The following is a 22,999-nucleotide window of genomic DNA, read 5'->3' as shown; positions in this document are numbered from 1 at the left end:
GCAAAGCTCCTCACAGAGCTAAATCTCATGACCCTGAGATCATTACCTCAACCAAAATCAAGAATCCATCGTTTAACTGACTGAGCCACCTAAGCGCCGCATAAGTTGATAATTTTTAAAATCATGCTTAAACTACAATAAAATAACTGATGATGTCATACTAAATCCTTTACATTTGCTATTCCAGTCTGTTGAAATAATTGTAGAGGTATCTATTTTTTGTAAAAAAATTAGACTAGGAAAAAAAAATTAGACTAGGATAGGACCTAGGCTACCACATTATACATGAAGATATATCCCAGATAAGTTATAGAAGACAAATATAAAAAACAAAATTAAAGGAGAAAAAGATTATATATGTTGACATTATTGTAACTTTGGAAAGAGAAGATCTAATGACAACACAAAACACGGAGACACAAGGTAGAAATTGATACATGTTACCACATTATAAAAATTTCTACATAAGAAAATAAACTTTTTTAAAAGGAAAAATTGAAATGAAAGTATTTGAAATATATATAACATCCAAAATACCTCAATAATTCCTATAATTTAATATTTAAAAAAAAAGGAATTAACTGAACCCAACAGAAAAAAAAATGTGCATCAAAATACACAAGAGGAAATAAAAATGTCAATACATCTACAAAAGAATTTTGACTAAGAATAGAGAAAATGAAAATAAAATACACACCATTTTTCACTCATTACATTGGAAAAAATATTAAAATTATAGTATCAATGAATATGTGTAAAGATAGATATTCTTCTTTTTAAAGTTGTATTTATTTATTTACTCATGAGAGACACACAGAAAGAGAGGCAGAGACATAGACAGAGGGAGAAGCAGACTCCTTGTGGGAAGCCTGATGCAGAACTCAATCCCAGGACCCCAGGATCATGACGACCTGGGCTGAAGGCAGATACTCAAACACTGAGCCACCCAGGCACCCCAAGATAGATATTCTTATAAACTCTGGATGAAAATGTAAATTGTTAGGGACAATATGGATGGCTTTTGTCTGTATTAATAAAATAAAACATCACACACACACACACACACACACACACACACACACACAGATTTCCTTCTACCCAATAATAGGCCGATATCTTCATGAAAGGCAAAAGGCATGAACAAGGTTTTCTGTGTAACACGACTGTACGAAGCAAACATAAATGTCCATCAACCATTGAATGGTCAAACTGTAGAAAAGTAAGCAGTAATTTATAGGGTGTGAAGACATTCAATGAACTCCCAGAGATTCTATAAAGAGAACATTACATTTCAATACATATAATATTGTTCATGTTTTAAAAATTGACTATTTCTTTTGTTTTGCATGTACATATATGTATGAAATGTGTCTTAAAGTTTAGCAAAAGCATATATCAAATATCTACTCATGGTCAATGCTGAGAAAGCAAGTGATAGGAGGTAGATGAAGCTACCAAAAATGACTTTTGTTTTATCTGTCTTATTTACATCTTTTGCAATGAGAACATATTTATATATAAGTTAATTAACTAAATTAAAAAAATAAAATAAGTAACTGGAGGAAACTTCTTAGGTTTAAACCAGAGAAATAGGGATCCCTGCATGGCTCAGCGGTTTAGTGCCTGCCTTTGGCCCAGGGCATGATCCTGAAGTCCCAGGATCAAGTCCCACACTGGGCTCCCCGCATGGAGCCTGCTTCTACCTCTGCCTATTTTTCTGCCTCTCTCTCTCTGTGTCTCTCATGAATAAAAAAATAAAATCTTTAAAAAAATAAACCAGAGAAATAAATCATTGTCAGACTTTACCCAACAATCACATTTTTTTCAAAAAGAAGCACTAAATCTATACCCAAGCACAGATTTCAACATCCATATGTTGAGATGCTGAAAATAAAATGAAATCCAGAATAAAAAAATCACAGGATGTGTTCATCTTTATTTCATTCTGAATTAGTAAACATGTGATAATATATAAATTACTCTCATTATTAACTTTGTTCATTTGAAATCTTTGAAAGATGATATGAAGAAAATCTTTGAAAGAGGATATAAAGAAAAGAGAAATAAGATATATTTCTGAGTTTCTCTTATAACATATAGTTCAAAAAGAAACATGAGAGAAATCTAATTAGCAGTAACTGTAAAAATCCAGTCTTGAGTACAAGTCCAAGTACATCTTGCAATCAGTACAATCAATACAAGTGGTAAGTATGACTTGAGTCAAGTGCAGGAGCAGATGTGACTCCTGTGGTTTTTCTTTCATCATTTATAGACACCATTTCAGACTATATGACAAAGTTTTAAAACTCATAATCCAAATCCAAAAAGAGATTACAAAAAGATCACCATTATTAAATAGGTAAAACTTTAGCCATATATAAGACCAAAAACATGGTTTTGGACCTATAATTTTTAACTTCAGAGGTCAAAATTATTTTTTTAATTTTTTATTTAAATTCAATTTGCCAAAGTGTAGTATAACACCCAGTGCTCATTCCATCAAGAGCCCTCCTTAATGCCCATCACCCAGTTGTCCATCCTCCCCACCCTCTTTGCCTTCTGCATCCCTTTGTTTCCTAGAGTTAGGAGTCTCTCATGGTTTGTCTCCTCTGAATTTTCTCCACCCAGTTTCCCTCTTTTCCCTTATAACAGAGGTCAAAATTAAACCAAGAAAACAATCAAGTAATGTTTTATTTTTGCTCTACATCCCCACATATACTGAAGAAAACAAAGCATTAGGGCAGTGGAAAGCCCTTTAAGCATTTATTAAGAATTAACCAATTATCCATCTATATATTGTTCAGGTATCATATGCGATTAAAAGGAAAAGACATAATTTTCCAGAAGCAAGTTATTAATGTGAACAATTTTACCCATACCAAAAAAAAAATTAGAATTGTTCATGTGCCCCAAGTCTTAATACTATAATCAGAATTTTATTAGTGTTATTGTTCAAGTTTATTTTATTGAACTAAAGGCTAAACAGGTACTTCCAGGGACACCTAGCAAGTGATAGATTTTTATGGAACACCTACTGGATGTAATACTCCAAGGTAAGCATAGAGAAAATGGTGTTATAAACATTGTAAACAAGATCAAGATATAGTCCATGCTTATTTGAAGTTTAAAGTCTAAAGGAGAATATAAATATAAAACAGTTAATGTCAGTGATGGCTGGTTAATGACATATATTATGCTGAACGTAAACAATTGGTGACTCTACCTATTCAAAAGATGTGAACTGAGGTCAGTGAAGGACTACCTGAATTAAGGACATTTAAGTTAAATTGTGAAGGATTAGTAGGAATAGCTGGATAAAGGAGTGGATGGAAGAGTGCAGAAAAGTATTTTCCAAACAGGGAAGAGCATGTGTGAGGATCCTGAGGCAGACAAGAGGACAATATGGGAAGATGACCAGAGATCACAGCTCAAGAGAGAGCATTGCAAGAGATAAAGCTGTTGGGGCACCTGGGTGGCTCAGTGATTGAGCATCTGCTTTTGGCTCAGGTTGTGATCCCAGGGTCCTGGGATCGAGTCCCACATCAGGCTCCACATAGGGAGCCTGCTTCTCCCTCTGCCTGTCTCTGCCCCTCTCTCTGTGTGTCTCATGAATAAATAAATAAAATCTAAAAGAGAGAGAGAAAGAGAAATGAAGCTATTGAGGTGGCTGGTCTCAGATCCCATAGAGCTTTATAGACCACATTAAGGATTTTGGATCTAAAGAGCAATTAGAAGTCCTTGAAAGTGTTTTAATTAGAAAAACAATAAAATAAATGTGTACTATTATAAAGATATTTTGATTATTGTATGAAGACTGATCTGAGGGGATCAGTAGTACACGTGGGAAAATTAAAGAGGAGGTTTTTACAAGATCCACGTAGAGGTAGCTCAGCTATGGTGAAGATGCTTGGGATGAAGAGATCAAAGAGACTGCTGTGTAGGTGGAACGAATCGGATTGAGTATGTGGAAATGGGAGATAAAGAAGGTGATGTTCATAATATCTCACAGATTTTGGTACAGCTTCTAGACACTCCTGGTTTACTTAGCTTTGCAATGCAGCACCTGTGAAGAGCATTTGAGAGATCATTTGGATAATATCCTGCAGTCATCAGGAAAATTTATACTCTGGAGGCAATCTCCAAGGATTCCTAGAAAGTTTTCTGTGGAATTAGTCCTTGAAAGAAGCTTGTGAATCTGTGCCTGAGAGCACTGATATTAGCTGTGTGCTCTAGAAATGCTGAGAGAAACAACTCTAAGCCAAAGGAGGAAGTAAGGATCATTGTCTCTGAGAACCCCACAAGAATGACAGGGAGTTCAGAGGATGCCAGTAATCCCAGGGGAAGAGCATTTGTATCACAATCCTTTGCTAAGTATTTCTGGGGAAAAAGAAGTTGTTTTCTATAAAAGCTCCCTAGAAGATGCCACTAATCACCTACTGATGGAGTTGGAATCCCGGAAATTCTGGATCAAGATTTGAGCCATGATAATTTTAAATCATTCTCTAATTATTAGTAACAGAAATCTCAAAAAGAGTAAAATATGATGTGGGATGCCTAGGGGCTCAGTCGGTTGAGCATCCAACTTTTGGTTTTGGCCCAGGTCATGATCTCATGGGTCATGGGATGGAGCGCCATAATGAGCTCTGCACTCAGCCGGGAGTCTGCTTGAAAGATTCTCTCCCTCTATTCTTCCCCCCACTTGTTTCTCTCTCTCTCAAATATATTTTAAAAAATCTTAAAAAAAGTGAAATATAGTGTAGGCATCTAGTTGATTTTGCCCATGTAAGAATACTAGAATTAAATATAGGCATAATAATAATAATATATATTGCATAAGAAATGCACACACACACAGAGTTAGAAATATTTACTAAGATACACATCCATATAGTATGTCCTGGCTCCTTTGTTATGTAACCCCCCAATTAAATATTTTATTAGCAGATGATAATTTTTTTCTAGGTTCCTCCTTTGAGATACATTTTAAAAGAGAACTCTTAAGCTTCTGGGAGTTATCTTTTGTCCTATAGCTAATCTCTTAATAAGACCAATTTAGCTGTAATATAAATGGTAATGCATAGCATTCTAGTCACTGCACAATTCTGAACTTGCTCAGAGATTGCATTTGAGCACACTGGCCTTACCCGTGGGCAGAGTTGATTAAAAGACATTTGGTATGGTTTCAGAACCACAGAAAAGACTCAGGTTTTTGACCCTTGTTAAGTGTTCTGGAAGAATTATCTAAGACCTTGTCAACCCTTAAGAGAGCCTATTGTATGTAAGAAGTGCCTTAGACATAGTATCTGCCCTTACAATCTATCTGAGGAATACAGAAGTCAGATGTGGGTAAAATGCATAACAATAACAGGGTTACATTTGCAAAATAGGAAATCATCATAAAATGAAAAGTATAAATGACAATTAGAATGAGCTAGAGCATCACCTATGAATAAGGTGCATTACTAGATGTGAAACAATAATAATATCCCATTTTAATTTCTTGAATTGTCTATTTCTTTTTTTTTTTTTTTTTTTACAAACTCATACTATCATTATGGGTTTAATTTCATTTGCCACTGTTGAGTGGCCTGCCATTTGGAATGAGTTTGCATTCCATCCGTTGCAAATGAAGGATTTGCAAGTGGCGTGATTCCATATTATCTTAAGGCTTTAAGGTGTCACTAGCCTTTAGTTTACTCTAACTAAAGACCTTTTTACCAGAATCCTGCCTGATGCCAATTTTCATTCAATCTTCATAAATGTTTTTTAATACAATAGTGCACAAATTCTTCTTTAAGTACTGAACATGCCAAAAGAGGTATTTGTTTTTCTGCTTCTCTTCTCCCATATTTAAACATGTTACGTAAATATGTCCACACCTAAATCTGTCCCATCTTGTTGATCCATTTTTAAAATTCACACCTTGTCTTGTATAAACGCAACCCAGCCATGAAAGTAATTTGTTTGTGAGTCATAACCTTGCAAACATTGAAGTAATTGTAAAAGCATCTCTTGTTAGTGTGCAATTAGGGTATTAAGTTCGATATCATGCTGCATTATATTTAAGAAAAAGGGTTATAAAGGGTTTTATTTCTTAATGCTCAATAACATTTAATCACAAACACATACTAAGATAAAGCTAAGTATATATTCATTTCAACACTTACAAAAATAATTAGTTTTCCTGGGTATATCACAGCAGATGGAGCTGTTTTCTTAAAGAATATGTATAGAGCATGTTAACTGAATAGGTGCCTATAGGCATACCACAGTACAATAGAATGGTCTGTGTATTTGATTAGCATGATATTTTTAAACGAAGCTCTCATCTTCAATATTAAAAAATGATCTATTGTAAAACAATGAATTTGAACAAAATATAGCTTTAGAGTTCAACTCTCTCTATATCTGGCAGTGACTCAGAAACTGTATAATTCGAGTGCAAAGGTGTATTTGCCTTTGTAACCCTATTTAGTATGATCTGATGGTATCCCTCTACTTCACAGAGTAGAAAGACCAAGAACTGAATTTCTTCTAGAAATCTATAAAACAGGCTAAGTTCTAAGGTGCACATTATCTGCCAAAACTCTCCTGATACAGCAGTGTCTCAAGCCAACTGCTGAACTTTTGGTAGCAGAAGAAGATACTTCTCCTCCCATGTAATCTCATTTAATGACTCTTCCCTCTCACTCACTTACTCTACACTGACTGTCCTTAATATCTGTCAAAGCGATCCCTTGTTCGTCTTTGCTCCATTACAAATATTTCCTAAATTGGATTTGTTACCATTTCTTACCATTTCTTGAAATATTTCCTAATTGATCTACTAATTTCTGGCTTAATTCTCTTCCAATTCATTCGTTACTCATTCAAACACAAATCTCATCATGTGATTCTGCTTAACATATTCTAATGATCTCCTTAATAACTCCAGTACTCCAGAGTAACACTTCTATTTATTAGCTTTAAGTTGCACTCTTTTCAAAGCTCCTTTTCCATGATCATGCCCACTTTATGCCTACACTCAGACACCTTCTGCTCTAACTTCTCTAAACATGCTGTGCTCTCCAATTTAGAGCCCTCTGCTGGGAATGCTATTCAAAAGTTAGCTCAAGTATATCCTCTTTCCTGAAGATTCCTTAGAAAGTGTGTGCTATAGGAATGTGGGATGTGGTAAAAAGCTTGCTCTGCAGAGCAGTTGGTGTTTGAAAGTGCTGGTATCAAATTCTAATTATCTGGCTAGTTGTGTGATCCAGAAAACCTGGTTGGTCCCCTCACATAACAGTCAACCATCTCCACCCTGGCTATATGGGTGCTGCCATCAAGGAAAAGGACAAGTAGTCAATGCTTGAGCACCCATGGTCCATTGTGCTCTTGCTGTGACAATTTTTCTTTTTATTGAGCTATAATTGGCATAGAGCATTAAGTAGGTTAAGGTGTACAACATGTTGATTTCAAACACATATATTGCAATATGTATAATTACCAGTGAAACATTAGCTAGCATCATCATTTCATATAATTTTCATTTCTTTTTTGTGGTAAGAACATTTAGAATCTAGTCTCTTAGCAACTTTGAAGTATGTAATATAGTGTTGTTAACTATAATCACAATCCAGAATTTATTCATCTACTAACTGCAAATTTGTACCCTTTGACTAACATCTCCCCACAATTCTGAGAAAGAAGAAGAAAGCTGGAAACATCACACTTCCTAATTTCAAAGCCATAGTAGTCAAAACAGTATAGTACTGGCATAAAAACAAACACAGAGGCCAAAGGAAAAGAACGAGGAGTCCAGAAATAAACACTGCATGTCAAAAACTTATTTGACATGGGAGCCAAGAATACTCAGTGGGGAAAGGATGGTCTCTTCAATAAATGATGTCGGAAAAAAATGGATAAACACATGCATAAAAATGAAATTAGATCTCTATTTCACATCACTCACAAAGTTCACTCAAAAAGGATTCAAGACTTAAGCATAAGACCTGAAACCATAAAACTCCTTGAAGAAACCATAGGGAAAGTGCTCCTGGACATTGGTATTGGCAATGTGTTTTTTTTTTTTAATATAATGCCAGAAACACAAGCAATAAAAGCAAAAATCAACAAAAGGGACTGCATCAAACTAAAAGTCTCTTCACAGCAGAAGAAACAATCACCAAATGAAAAAAGAACCAACAGAATGGGAGAAAATAATTACAATTATAATATATCTGATAGGGGGGTAATATCCAAAATATATAAGAAACTCATACAACTCCAAAACAAAATAATAATATTAATTAATTAAATAATTGTTTAAAATTTAAAAATTGGGCAAGGGAACTAACATTCTTTTTCCAAAGAAGATATACAAATGGCTACTAACACCCGTTTAGTACTTTATAAAAAGGTTCACTACCAAAAGAAAAAGTGCACTACATCACTAATCATCAGGGAAATGCAAATCAAACCACAGTGAGATATCTCCTCACACTTGGCTGTGACAATTTGCAAGCTTGCCAGCCTGTCATCCTTCAGGGCTTTGCCCACGGTTTAATCCGGTCTTGCCATACCTGGACTATAGTTCACTCTGCTCCCTCTTAGCCGTACTGGATTCCTACAAATCATTTCTAGTACTTCTTCTTGCCTACTGCCTGTGTTTGGCCATACAGCCCAATCTTTAACCTTGGTCTGCTCTTTAAATTGATATAGATATATACATGGAGAGAAAGTGATGGCAAAACACACATTTTTGATGTATGAAAGTATCGTCTACTTCAACTATAGTTTTTACCCACATTAATTTGACAAGTTTGTATTGCCCCGCATCTCTCTGGCGTAATCTCCCTCTGTCTCCTCACCATGGCACTCATAGGGCATTCTATCTAAATCACATAATAGCAATAATTGTAATTCATGGTACACTTACTCTGTAGTAGTCAAAATACAAGACATTTTGTATATATTGTATTATTTCACTTCCCCACAGTCCCAGGAGTAGGTATTACTTGAACCACCTTATAGTTGAGGAAACGAAAGTGGAGAGGTTGAGTGCTTGCCCAGTCACACCTTATAAGCACAGTATGGCTGCACACACATACAAAGTCAAGCCAGAGAAAGGTAGAAGAATAGATAATAGTGTCTGTGTGTGTTTCTTTTTTCCCTGTCTTCCTACCTTGATAGAAGCGCGAACTCTTCTCACTGTAGCATTCCGTGTGTGTGTGTGTGTGTGTGTGTGTGTGTGTGTGTAATAAGGAAGGGGTAATCAGAGAGACGAGAGAAGTTAAAATTAAGAAGAAAAAGAGCATACCTTAGAGGGACTTATAGAGCACATCCCTCTACTTTGAGTATTTGACATGACACATCTGACCTAAAATCTCTCACCCAACCTATATCTTCCAATCACATCTAGATCCTGGCCCCAAATCAGAAAGGCCCAAATTTCCATGGGAATGTCTGCTGTCCAGACCCAAGAAATGACTGTTACATACAGGTCAGGCCAGGTGCCTTAATCCTGAGTGGTAGGTTCAAAACAAATTGGAGCCTGGGGAGACAGAAAACGGGAATCAAGAATATTACCAATGAATGGATCATTAGCTGCTTTGCTGAATTAAAGAATTTCGTAAGAAAAATTTTTGGCCAGAAATTTTTTTTTTGGCCAGGAATTTTGAAAGAGGTGACAACAGGATATGAACAGTACTCTGCCAGAATTCAAAAGGAAGTTAACTGCAGGAAGCTTTATCTCTCTGCAGTTGGAAGGAAAGATTGAAAGAAGAAAAAAACTGGACAAGCTACAACTGTTTCCTTCAAGAATAGGGCCTTAAGAAAAGTTCTGTGCTGTGAAAACTAATCATTATAATAATACAGTTACTGTTTAATAAATACTTACTTTGTGCAAGGTACTTTGCCATCCTGATCTCATTAACCTTACAATAACCTCATAAAATGGGTAATATTATCCTTCTTTCATATGTAACAAAATCACGGCTGCAAAAGATTGGGTAGCCTGCCACATGAATCAGAGTTCTCCAGAGAAACAGAATATATATATATATAATTATACATTATATAATATTTAAATATATATAATATAAATATATATTTGAATGTATGGAAAGAGGTTTATTATAAAGAATTTACTTCACATGACTATGGAAGTTGACAAGTTCCAAGATCTGCAGTCAACCACCTGGAGACTCACAAGAAGAACCTAAGAACCTAGAGCATAATTCTGGTCCAAAGGCCTGCAGGCTCAAGACCCAAGAAAAGCCAATGTTTCAGTTCAGGTCTGAAGACAGAAAGAAAAAAAAAAAAAAAAAAACAATGTCACAGCCTTAAGACAATCAAGCAGTAGGAATTTCCTCTTATTAGGGGAAAGTCAGCTTTTTTGGTTATTCAGGTCTTCAACTGATTTGATGAGTCCCACCCAGATTAGAGATGGCAATCTGCTTTACTCAGTCTACTGATGTAAATGTCAAACTCATTCAAACTTTTTCTCACAGAAGTATCCAGAACAGTATTTGATCAAATATATAAGTACCTTATGACCCAGTGAAGTTAACACAGAAAATTAACCATCATTTGCCTAAAAATACCTAATTTTTAAGTGCTGGAAATGGGATTTAAATCCAGGTCTGTCCTCTTCAAAAGCGGACAGTTATTCATCTATGCCAGAAACGTGGTACCACAGAATTATCTAGAATGTGTGATTTTGTTACTTAGAAGATCTGTGCCAAGATTACAGGAAAATTAGTCAATGAGTAGTTTACACATGTGCACACAATAACACACACACATAATTTTAGAACATTAGCTAGATTTGTAAACACATTTAACTTTTGTACTTGAAACATATTAGGTGTGATGGAGCTGCAATGCCTTGGAAAAGGAGAAAAGGACCTGTAGTGCCAAAGGTGCTGTGGAGTGGGAGAAACCAACCACCTGGGTTTTTTTGCAGTAATAAGGCAGGACCACTTTCTCAATGGCAAATTCTACTACCTCAAATAAATCATTGGTTAGTTTGATTATACTCAAATCAAGAGCAAAACTTAGTTTGAAAATCATTCTCCCTTATACTTACAATGGTATCTTTCTTGAAATGTCTCAAGAGAAAAGGGATAATCACATTTTTTGGCTAAAATAAGGAAGTCAACCCCCCCAAATACAGGTGAACAGTAATCATATTCTATCCAGGACAACTTAATGACTTACTGGAAATCAAACATCAGGAATATATTAAGGAATTAGCTCCCTAAAATTATAAGTCAATTCTATTTTGTTCCTGTGGTTTCATGTGACATTATATTCTCCAAGAGGGGAAGCATAATGCTCAAAATGTGCCTGGTTCAGGATGTATCTGCATGTATAGAAATTATAACCTCCTGTTAAATGAAAGCTATTTATACATGAATGCTGTTCACAAAACACACTAACTGATATAACCATATGCCCTTTCCTTGATGTAGTTTGGCTAACCAAGTGTAGGCTATTTTTAAACCTGTCTGAGGCTTTATGAACAAATCAGTAAGCTTCTAATTCCATTGAAATCCAATGATAACCCTTCAAGATTTCTTCAGCATCAGAGGATTCTAAGAGACAAAAAAAGAGGACATTCTTGATTACTGAAAGAATAAAATCCAACAAATTGGGAGCAGTTTGGTTCCTAGGAAGACTGGGTGTCTGAGGACTAATAATCAGTTAATATATGCTATTTCTTAAAAAAGATACTCTAAGGTTCTGTACATCATCTAATTTGCAGAAATTTGCTGAGTCAAGCAGACCTGAACCAGCATACTTGAGCTTCTTTTGCTTTCTTTGGAGGAGTATCATGTGGTAAAATATTTAAAATAGAAGCCCTGAAAACTGTTTTAATATTTTACTAAATATGTGGTTGAAGGTTACTGTTCTGAATTTATATAAAGGTAAAATAGAGTTGGGAGTCAAAATGTAATGACTCACTCTTTTATAGAAAAGGAAACTATAGACTAAATGGGACAGCCACAGACTAAGAGTGGGACTTGAACTCTAAACTCCATCCTGGGCCTGTCATGGACTGTGACACCACCCAAGACCTTGTCCTTGGTCCTTTTTATATATAGCACCTAAAATGAGGATTAATAGTTACTTCACTGCCTATGTCTCTGCCTCTCTCTCTGTGTGTGTGTGTGTGTGTGTGTGTGTGACTATCATAAATAAATTTAAAAAAATAGTTACTTCATATTTCAAATGAATGCTATGATGATTCTATAAAGAAATACCAAAGAGAATGGATGAGAAAACATTTGCAGTGACAACAGAAAAAGACTGGACATAAGAAAGTAAATCAGAATAAAATGTCAGCACTAAAGATCTTGATTAAGAAAGGTAAGCAGAGCAAAATATGGAATAGAATCAAAAGAGAGCAAAACCCAAGATTCCCAAATTATACTAATTATAGATGTGATGACAAGGAGAATTAGAAGCTCCTGGGAACCTTCTTACACTGTTAGTGGGAAAGCAAACTGGTACAGCCACTCTGGGAAAGAGTTTGGAGATTGTTTAAAGAGTTAAAGAGAACTACCTTAAACCCAGCAATTGCACTACTAGGTATTTACCCAAAGGTTACAAAAATACTGATTTGAAGGGACACAGTCACCTCAATGTTTATACCAGGAATGTCCACAATAGCCAAATTATGGAAGGAACCCAGAGGTCCAACAACTGATAAATGGATAAAGAAGATGTGATATGGTGGGATATTACTCAGCCATCAAAAATGAATGAAATCTTGCCATTTGCAATGACATGGATGGAGCTAGAGTGTATTATGCTAAGCAAAATAAGTCAGGGAAAGACAAATACCACATGATTTCACTCATATGTGGAATTTAAGCAACAAAACAGATGAACGTAAGGGAAAGGGGAAAAAAAAAAAGATAGGGAGGCAAACCAGAAGAGACTCTTAATGATAGAGAAAAAGTTGAGGGTTGCTGGAAGGGAGGTGGGTGGGGGATGGGCTAAATGGGTGGTGAGTATTAAGGAGGGCACTTGTGATGAGCACTGGGTACTATATGTAAATGATGAATCACTAAATTCTACTCCTGAAACTAATATTATACTACATGTCAACTAACTTGAATTTAGATAAAAACTTATAGTATTAAAAAAATAGAAGTTCTAGATAGAAAATTTAATGCTTAAGAGGAAAAACTGCAAAAATGTAGTATGAAAAAGGGGAATAGAAAAGGTCTGTTTGGTGCTATCTGGTGTCCACTGATTTTCCAAAAGACCCTGAAGAGAAAAGGAAAGATCCTCAGGCACACAATAATCAGTAGCATATTTACATCCCTGTATCTTTATGTGTTAAAGCATGTTTACTTCTTTCTCTCATTTGCTATAAGAGAGCAGACCAAGAATCTTAAAATATTTTTTGTAGAATTATAAACAGGAAACAATGCAAAGAAGTTAGCAATTGACCATGTAGGGATTAGGTTATGAAACTTTGACTAAAAAGACACTGGAAATATTTCCAAGACACATTTTTGCAATAATTCAAATGTCAGGGTTGTATGATGTAAGCTTGGGAAATAGCACACTGATTTATTTTCAAAGATTTATTTGGGGAAATGCATCAGAAATACAAGCTGCAATTTGTAATAGCACTGTTTAAAAAGCCAAAAATAAAGATTGTTTACATATAATATTAGAAATGAAATACCTACTAGAGACAACAGCTTTCTGTGTTCAAAGAGGACTGCACCAAGTAACTTCATAAACTGATATAAAATCAGCATAAGACAATAGGATATAAAGAAGAACTGAAAACTTGCATGGCTAAAATAAGCCATCCACATAGATAGGTTCTTGATCCTTTACATAAATCTAGTAGGAATATAGATGAGCCAGTAAGAGGAATAGCAACCAGCAAGATCAGATAAATAAATAGCAGGTTGATGGATTCACTTCCAGGTCACCTTCTTGGCTCTATAGACTTATTTACTTGAAATGTAAATATACATGGACTTTTAGCGGAAAGGATCTTCTGGGATGTATAATGATATTTATTTCAGGTAGTGCTTTATGATCACCACACAATTGGTAGATTTATGATCACCACACTGATCACCACCTTCTGCCCTCCAAAACACCATAGTGAGGGAGGCTGGGTGCTCTAATAGGGAGAAATTACATGTTAAGAGAAGTGAAGAAGAGGGGAAAACAGCAATTGCCTGGAAATATCCAACACTTCATTAATTCCTGTCACTGTTGATTGCTTCCCTGTCACCTCATTCAACTTCATAAATTCTGTCCCTAGCACTGCTTAGTACGTAAAAGCTACCCAATAAACATTTTTTGAAAAACTAATCTCTCAAATGTACTGCCATTACAATCCCAAAAAAGACTTTTTGAAAATTATGATTATTGATCATCTTTACCAATACAATGAAGGACATAAGGCATTTCTGACCACTGGTCTATGACTTTCCCTGAAAGTTCAATTTTTTATTCTTTTTCCCTTTTAACAAGACCATTTGTAATGATCAGTATATCTTCATTATACTTGATTTTTAACATTCTTAATAAATATCTTATTATTCTCTCTTAGTTTGGGCTGCTTTAACAAAAATACCACAGACCACGTGGCTCATAACCAACAAACATTCACTTTTCATAGTTCTCAAGTGTGGGGATCCAAAATCAAGACATCAGCAGATTCAGTGTCTAGTGAGCACCAGCTTCCTGATTCATAGATGGTCATCTTTTTGCTTGACCTCACATGGTCAAGAGGAAAGAGAGCTTTCTAAGTTGTCTTTTATAAGAGCACTAATCCCACTCAGGACAGTTCCACCCTCATGACTGAATCACCTCCCAAAAGCCTCACATCTTTACACCATGACACTGGGGGTTAGATTTCAACATATGAATTGGGGAGGACACAAATATTCATGCATAGCATCTACCCCTGCCCCCCCCCCAAATTCATGTCCCTCTTGAATGCATAATATATTCATTCCATTGCAATAGTCCCCAAAATTATAACTCATTCCAGCATCAACTCTAAAGTCTAAGCCCAAAGTCCAAAATATCATCTAAATCAGATACAGTTTAAGACTTAAAATATAATTCATCCTGGGGTAAATTGCTCTTTAGCAGTAAACCTGTGAAATCAAACAAGTAATATGCTTTCAAAACACAATGGTAGAACAGGTGTAGGACAGACAGTTCCATTCCAAAAGGGCGACTTAGAAAATAAGAAAGGAGTGATGTTATCAAGCAAGTACCAAATCTGACTGGGGAAGTTCCAAGACACTTTAGGCTCAAGAACTATGCTCTTTGACCCACCAGGGCAGGAGTCCTGCTCTTGTGGTTTTGGAGAGCAGGAGTTGACCCATGAGGCTCAGGGCAGCCCTGTCTCCACAGCTAGGCTGGAGTTCTCACCTTGGCTCGCAGGTTGGACCTTCCCCCTAGGCTGGGGCCCCATACCCACAATTCTTATGGGGTAGTGTCAGGTGCCCAGTGGCTCTGATCTGAGTTGCATCCCTTGAAATCTAGATGAAGGCAGCCTAGCAGGCAAACCTGAAGAGATGGCAGTAGGGACACCGCCAAGGCCTGCTGTTGGGAGAGGCCACCTGGCCTGCCAGAGCCATACCTGGGGCACTGGAGTGGAGCCAGCAATGTTTAGTGGGCAGTGTGTGCTGAGGTCCCACATGCACCAATGGCCCCTTCTTTGCATTCTTCAATAGCCCTGAATAATAGCTTCTGTTTTCTTTCTTTTTTTTTTTAAGATTTATTTATTTTAGAGAATGAGAGAGTGCAGGGGCAGGGGCGAAAGGAGAAGAATAGGAAGAGAATCTCCAGGAGACCCCCTGATAGGCACATCTTATGTGACCATAACCAGAGCTGAAACCAAGAGTTGGACATGAGCCACCCAGGTGCCCCTTTAGCTTCTGTTTTCTATGGATGTGGTTTACTAATCTCTTTATCATATAGTTATTTGACCACACCCTTTAGTACAGCAGGCTTTCTCCTTCTTTACAATAGGATAAGCTGAGAATTCTCCAAATCTTTAAATTCTACTATCCTTTTGGTAAACTATTCCATCTGCGAATCATTTCTCTCTTCTCTTGTTTCATTGTCAAGAGTATCCAGGCCTCTGATGTAACATTTTGCCTAGAAACAGCTCCAGTGCTAAATATCTAATTTCATCACTCACAAGTTCCACCTTCCACAAGACACTAGGACATGAATAAATTCAGCCAAATTCTTTGCCGCTTTATAATGAAAATGGCTCTTCCTCTACTTTCCAATAAGATGTTTCTCAGTTCTTTCTGAGATCTCATCAAGATATCTGTTTTTCTACCAGCATTCTCTTCTGGATTAATCAGGTGTCCTTTAAGGAGACTGAGGCTTCCTTTACAGCTTTCCTCTTTTCTTTCTGAGCTCTTTCCAGAATCACCCTCAATGGTCTGACCAAGGCAATGCAGGTTTTTTCTAGCAGATACCTCAAAACTCTACTAGCCTCTACCCATTGCCCAGTTCCAAAGCTACATCCACATTTTCAGATATCTGTTACAGCAGCACCCCACTCTCTGAGAACCAATTTCTGCTTTAGAATTTGGGGGGAGCACAAATATCCAGTTCACAGCATGCTCATATTCATGATAACACATGTGTAAATCTCTCATTCTTTCTGTTTATTGTAAGTCACCACTGTACATCTAAAAGAGGTGCTTGCGTATCACTCTGCATGGAGAACAACCCTCAATCAAACTTCATGTCTGTGGCCTGGATCATCCTAGTTTAAGAATTACCTAGACTGATTTGTAACTACATAGAAGCTTAGAGATAGAGTATTCAGTCCTTAGGGTTCAGGGCTTTGTGGTGGATTTATCGCATTCATGGTCCAATTGTCACCTCTTTGCAACCTCTCCCATAAGAAGTCTATGTCCTCATTCCTTGAATCTGGGCTAGCTTTGTGACTTATTTGGGCGAATAAAATGTAATAGAAGTGAATAGTGTACTAGTTTGAGCCTTGACCTTAGGAGGCCACGTGACTTGACTTGTCCTCATTCTCACTCCTGCCCTTTTGCCATGAGAAACTGCCCAGGCAAGCCTCCTGGAGGATAACAGATTTGTGGCACCCCAGTGTGTCCGTCAATCCAGCTAATAGCTGGATATATGAATAAGTCCAGTCAAAACCAGGAGAATAGCCCCGCTGAGCCACAGCTAAATTATTGATCCACAGGCCTATAAGCTAAAAAAACAAAAACAAAAACAAAACCACCTTTTTTTTTTTTATGATGCATGATTATGGCCATAGAAATCTAATACAGTGTTTCACTCGGGCCTTACTTATATCACACCTATATCAGTTTAATGACCTCATTGCTGACCATCCTATATCTGGTCAAGCTTTTATATTTGTTTTCACATATAACTTATAATTCTGATTGAAATATCTGCCAAGTATCTTGTGTTCTCCAGCTGGTCCTTCTGGTCCACTTGAGAATCTGATGCTAAATATTGAAGCAGACACTTTGCCATGAGCAGCCTTATGTGCTCAGTGACTTGGCAAACCCCTAACAAACAATAAGCCTGGAATGTCGAAGAATTCTTAGAAACTTATCAACTTGACCAAACATGGGCAAAATCAAATTCATAACAACCAGGAACTAACAAAATAAAACCATGTGTAATTTTTTTAAATAGTCACATAAATCATTCCAGACCTTGACTAAGACCTGTATTTTTGAATTAATTATTGAAATCCTTGTACTTTAACACTTTAGTGGCCGTTTTATGTTTTCAGATAACAATGATATTTCAAAAATGAATATTTCAAATATCTTTAGTCAGGAAGTTTCAAAACTCACACATCATCCTCTATTTATTCTCTCCAAGGAAAGCACATTTAAAACAAGATGCCTAGCTTTCCTGGTGAAAAGCAAGTTAAATCTTTAAATAGAATTCCAAACTATATTCAGAATATCCAGTAGACCCTCAAGATATATACCCTAAAAATGACATTTATTTTTTTAAAATATTTTATTTATTTATTCATGAGAGACAGAGAGAGAGAGAGGCAGAGACACAGGCAGAGGGAGAAGCAGGCTCCATGCAGGGAGCCTGATGTGGGACTCGATCCCCAGTCCCCAGGAGCAGGCCCTGGGCTGAAGGTAGCGCTAAACTGCTGAGCCACCCAGACTGCCCTAAAAGTGACATTTAGATCAGGGAACTGAAAAGAATTGGCAGGCCTTCCCAGATCAAGAGGACTAAATGAAAGAGAAAATATAGTAATAAAATGAAAATCGTTCTTCCTTCTGGCAATTCTCCAGGACCTCCATTTTAGAGAGCAGGCAGCTGAGTAGTTTAATGCTGAAATCACTCAACTGATTATCCCATTACATATTTGTTAAAATAGGAAAAGCAATTTCGTCCAACAAGGCAGTTTGGGGACTGGTAATCGGCTGGCTTTAGACAATATTGAGGTAGTATGACTGGGACCAGTAGACAGTCTCCAACATTTCATTCTCCCACACTAGCATCATGTCTCATGTCTTTACCCACGTGGAATCAGTAGAAGATTAAGCTGACATTAATGTGCGGCATCTCTTTTTGTGTTTGCCCCATGACTTCTCTTTTCATGGTGTCTTCTCTTACTCTTTGGGGAGTTTTAGAGAAAGCATTCACACTGAAGTATAAGTGACAGATATGTCTGAGCTGATAACCCTTCTTGAATACCTTTGCATTTTCATTTTTTAAGTGGAACCTCTGATTTTGGTGTTTCAGATATCAGTAGAGTATACAAAATTCACACACTCAGCAATTGACCATTTCATTATATTTACTCCCCCACTCAAAACAAACAAACAAAAAAAAAACTGGCTTTGAATGGTCCGATTACAATGACAGCCCTTGTGAGTAAACTCACTTAGGATGCATCTGCCACACGAAAATGCATCTTGAAGAGTGACACTCATTGGTCAGGAAGCCATGAGAGATTATCATTCTTTATTATCTTACCTTTTAGTTTTTCTTCCATATCATCAATTTCTTCCAAATCTGATCCATGACCCTTCATTCTGATACCTTAAATCATTCTGGGTGTTCAAGGTCTTTCTTCACTGACCCCAACAAACATTCCAAGTTCCCCGGGGCTCACTGTCAACTATTTTCTTCTATGATGTCACTGCTTCAACCAACATATTTGCTCCCTTGATGTAAGTATTCTCAGATTTTTTGTTGTTCCACATACCCCAAATGCATGATAGGCAAAGATCTTCCTCTCTATTGATCTAAATCTTCTTTGCTTTCTACACAGTTTAGATCTCACATCTTTTTTTTTAATTAATGGCAACCGAAATCTTAGTGCTTTTAATGTCTGATTGCCCATTTACATTTCTAGTTAACGCTGATATTTAAAAATGAAGTTTCCAAGCTAACTATATTTTTATTCAAGAAATTTTAAAACAGCCTATAACTCTCTGCTTATCTACCCATTCTAGCCCAGAAAAGCACATTGGAATGAGATAGATTTCCTATTGAAAATTGTCACCATTCTGGACCAAGTCTATCTGAAGTGATCTGTCCCTTCTCTGAATTCCTATAGCAATTATTATATAAAAAATTGTTTGATTTACATATTGACTATCTTTGGTATCTTCTCCATACCCTCTTCAACAATTATTTAAATTTAATTTAGCTACATGTATTTAAATCTCATTTACTTAATTACCTCAAGAATTTTTTGAACAGCAGAAAGTATTATTATTTTAATGTTAGCTCTGTAGGGAAATATTCACCTGGTATACAAATCATAAATATTGACTGGATTCACTGTTTTTTAAAACATACCTAAAAGGGATGCCTAGATGGCTCAGCAGCTGAGCATCCACCATGGTCTCAGGGCATGATCCTGGGGTCCTGGGGTCCTGGAGTCCTGGGATGGAGTCCCCCATCAGGTTCCCCGCAAGGAGCCTGCTTCTCCCTCTGCCTGTCTCTGCCTCTCTCTGTGTCTCTCATGAATAAATAAGTAAAATCTTAAAAAAATTACCTAAGATTTTTCTTCTATATGTAACTAAAATAGTGTTTATGTATTATGTCATTAAAAAGAAACATAATTCTTCCTTTTTTATTCATGAGTAAGTGCAAGAAAAAGGACAATAGAAAGATTGTTCAGGAATATAAGAATTATAAACTCTCACAGCTCTTTTCTTATTAAAATTAAGTGTCTCCTAAATTTATTGTTCATGCCTTTTTCATTAAATTGTTTTTAATAAGTTCCTAGTGTAAATCTCTTTTGATTTAAATAAATTTTACTTCAACATTGCTAACAAACATTAATAACAACTTTTAAACTACTACGCAATAATTATTTCTGAAATTTAATCTCTATGGGCTCTTGCTATTTATTGACTGAAAATTTAGCTACATACAGAAAAATGATTCAACATGTGTTCCTAATGGCCAAAAAGCTAGCAGTTTTTCTCCAACTTAAAATGTGAGAAGTGCTCTTTTGCAAGGAAATCTCTTAGACCAAATCTTATTATCAGTAATAAGACACATTCACTTTAAAGTTATGTATCACTCTTTAAAAACCACAATTATTGCCATGGAAAGTGAAATAAAAATAACAGCATCAATAAATGAACTTTTTGCTCAATGATAATGTCAAATTAATCAACATTTAAAAGCAATTCAAGTGTAATGAAAGAAAAAATAGGCACATGATTTCAAATTAATATTCTTTTTCTTCTGGATAATGTAAGTTATTATTATCTCCAAACTTATATCATTTTTTCTTCTAATTGGTCTCATACCACTATTCACAGTATTTTCCACACCTTGATGTTTTTGAATCACATAAAGAAAAAAAACACTATATTTAGTACAGAAGAAATTAATGTAATTATGGGATCCCTATTAAGAGAAAACTAAGCTTTGAATTCTGGCTTAAGTTAATATTTTCCCAAATCATTTTTTCATAATGTTTTAGAATACTCCTTAAAGTAGTTAATCAATTTGCCAAAAGTAGGTTAGTCTCTCCAGAAGACAATAACATAGCAAGGGTTCAAGCTTTTTTGCTTTTCTGACAGGCTGGACTCCCGGTTGCAGTAGTAGTTGGGGATCAGCTGCAGTTAGGGGAATCCCACGTTGCTGAATCCATGGTTGGCCTCAGTATCTGTTATTATACAGCTTCATAATGAGCCCCTAAAGCAAGCACTGGACTGGGTGAGGAAAGAAGTGATTGACATCAACAGGATAATGTTTTCTAACTGATAATTGAGAGACTCCTGGATAGAAGGATCCTTCTGGTGAGTTTTCACCATACTTTGGACCCATAGCAAGAAGTCCATGTATATTTCTCTTCTCCAAGCTAATATGTCACCAATACTCTTGCTTTTTCTTTCTACATCCCTGACTAGTCAATGTAGTCATCAGCTGTGTGAACTGGTGACTGATTGTTCTCTCACCAAGAAACTTTTCCTTTCCCTTCAATACTGCCCCTCAGATGGGCTGTGCAGTAAACTAGTCCTCTGCCATCTGGTGCTAGCAATTTATTTATCATCTTTAAAGCAGATTCCCATTTTGCTTCCAAGTCAATTGTTCATAAGAACACCTGCTCAAGGCCATTCTAGAGGGTCATAAGTAGAGACATAAGAGATCCAGGATCAGCCACCTACTCATGCAGCTTTCTTGTGCTTTCAGAACCTGATAAATCTGGATTTTGTATTTACCATCAATTTGTTGGTGAACTCTTCAGCACACTCAATGCTTGGAAAATATAGGAATTAGTTCATTATAGGAGCTCAGGTTGTAGTTACCTGCCTGTAGTATCTACCTTAGACTAGTAATAAGCTAAGAGGAGTTAACTAAAGAAGACATAGTTTTGCGATAGAACCTTAGTGGCTTCTACCATAGTTTTCTTATTTGGACTGTATGTGCTTTATATAACACATCAGTCTACAAAGATATCACAAGCACCATTGGATCTGTTGCTTCATAAAGGTCAAGCGGAAGAACTTCTTGTACTACAGCCTACATCTGCTGGAATGCCTTCTCTTGGTCTGGCCCCACTATTTGTAAACAGTTTTGTAAGCAGTTCACTTGATAAATATTTCAGAGCCACATATCCACATGTGTTATATATTAATCCAAAATCCAAATAAGTCTACAAACTACTGCATCTTTTCTTTTAGTGTAGGATAGAAAGGTCCTCTAGTAGGCTTTCACTTTGGAGGAGATATCTCAACAAACTCCGGACTACTGTTCTCTCAGAAATTTTAAGTAGCAGATCTCTGAATTTTTTTTCCAATATATCCTTCATTCTCTTTCAAGTTCAGGTATTACTAAAACATTTATTTTACTACTACATGGCCCTAGCAGCATTATTGATATAATGTACAAGTATTATATCCTAAAAGATGATAGGATAATTTAAAAAAACAGACCAAGTGATACCTTAAGGGATGATAAGGTAATAGAAATCCCTGAGGACTAAGTTAGGGCATGGAGCTGGAGATTTACCAAAGATAAAAGTGAAGGTTTACATTTTTCTCTATCAAATGAAAGCAAGTTTCTTCTGGTGAGCTCTGCTACCAGAATAGAGATCTCCCTACCACTACCTCCACCACCCCACCCTCACCAAAAAAAAAAAAAAAAAAAAAGCTATATTGATAGTCACAGAGAAAGCCAACTTCTAGGTATATGTTGCTTTGCCCCACTAAAGAGAATCATGAAATAGCCACTGAGTGGAGTAATGAGATACTTATAAATATTGTAATTCATTATCATTCCTAAGATCTACTTACCTGTCTCCTACACAGATCAAATAGGTAAGTTTAATGGAGATGCCTCAGAAATCATCACTGTGTGGCTAAATTCTCATTTCTGAAAATCCTCCAGTGATGTGGCATTGCTTACCATCTTGTTAGGGGCCAAGATTTACAGGACTCCACTATGGCATTGCCACTCTAGTAGTCTTAAAACTATGTGTGAGGGAAAGATTGGGGAATCTGCCACTTTCTGAATA

The 22,999-nt window shown here is 36.3% G+C and overlaps 1 long non-coding RNA gene across 1 annotated transcript in view; it reads right to left on the bottom strand.

The window, feature by feature from the left end:
- The window catches only part of LOC112656074 (uncharacterized), a 42,376-nt gene extending 23,247 nt beyond the window's left edge, over positions 1 to 19,129 (bottom strand). The window contains exon 1 of the long non-coding RNA XR_003134082.2: positions 18,991 to 19,129. This is a non-coding gene — a long non-coding RNA (uncharacterized LOC112656074). The remainder of the gene's footprint in view (positions 1 to 18,990) is intronic.
- Positions 19,130 to 22,999: the final 3,870 nt, after the last annotated feature.

The sequence above is a fragment of the Canis lupus genome, chromosome 22, assembly GCF_003254725.2.
Source record: "Canis lupus dingo isolate Sandy chromosome 22, ASM325472v2, whole genome shotgun sequence".
Lineage (NCBI taxonomy): Eukaryota > Metazoa > Chordata > Mammalia > Carnivora > Canidae > Canis > Canis lupus.
The sequence above is the reverse complement of the archived record's forward strand: the minus strand, read 5'-3'. Positions and strand labels throughout refer to the sequence as shown.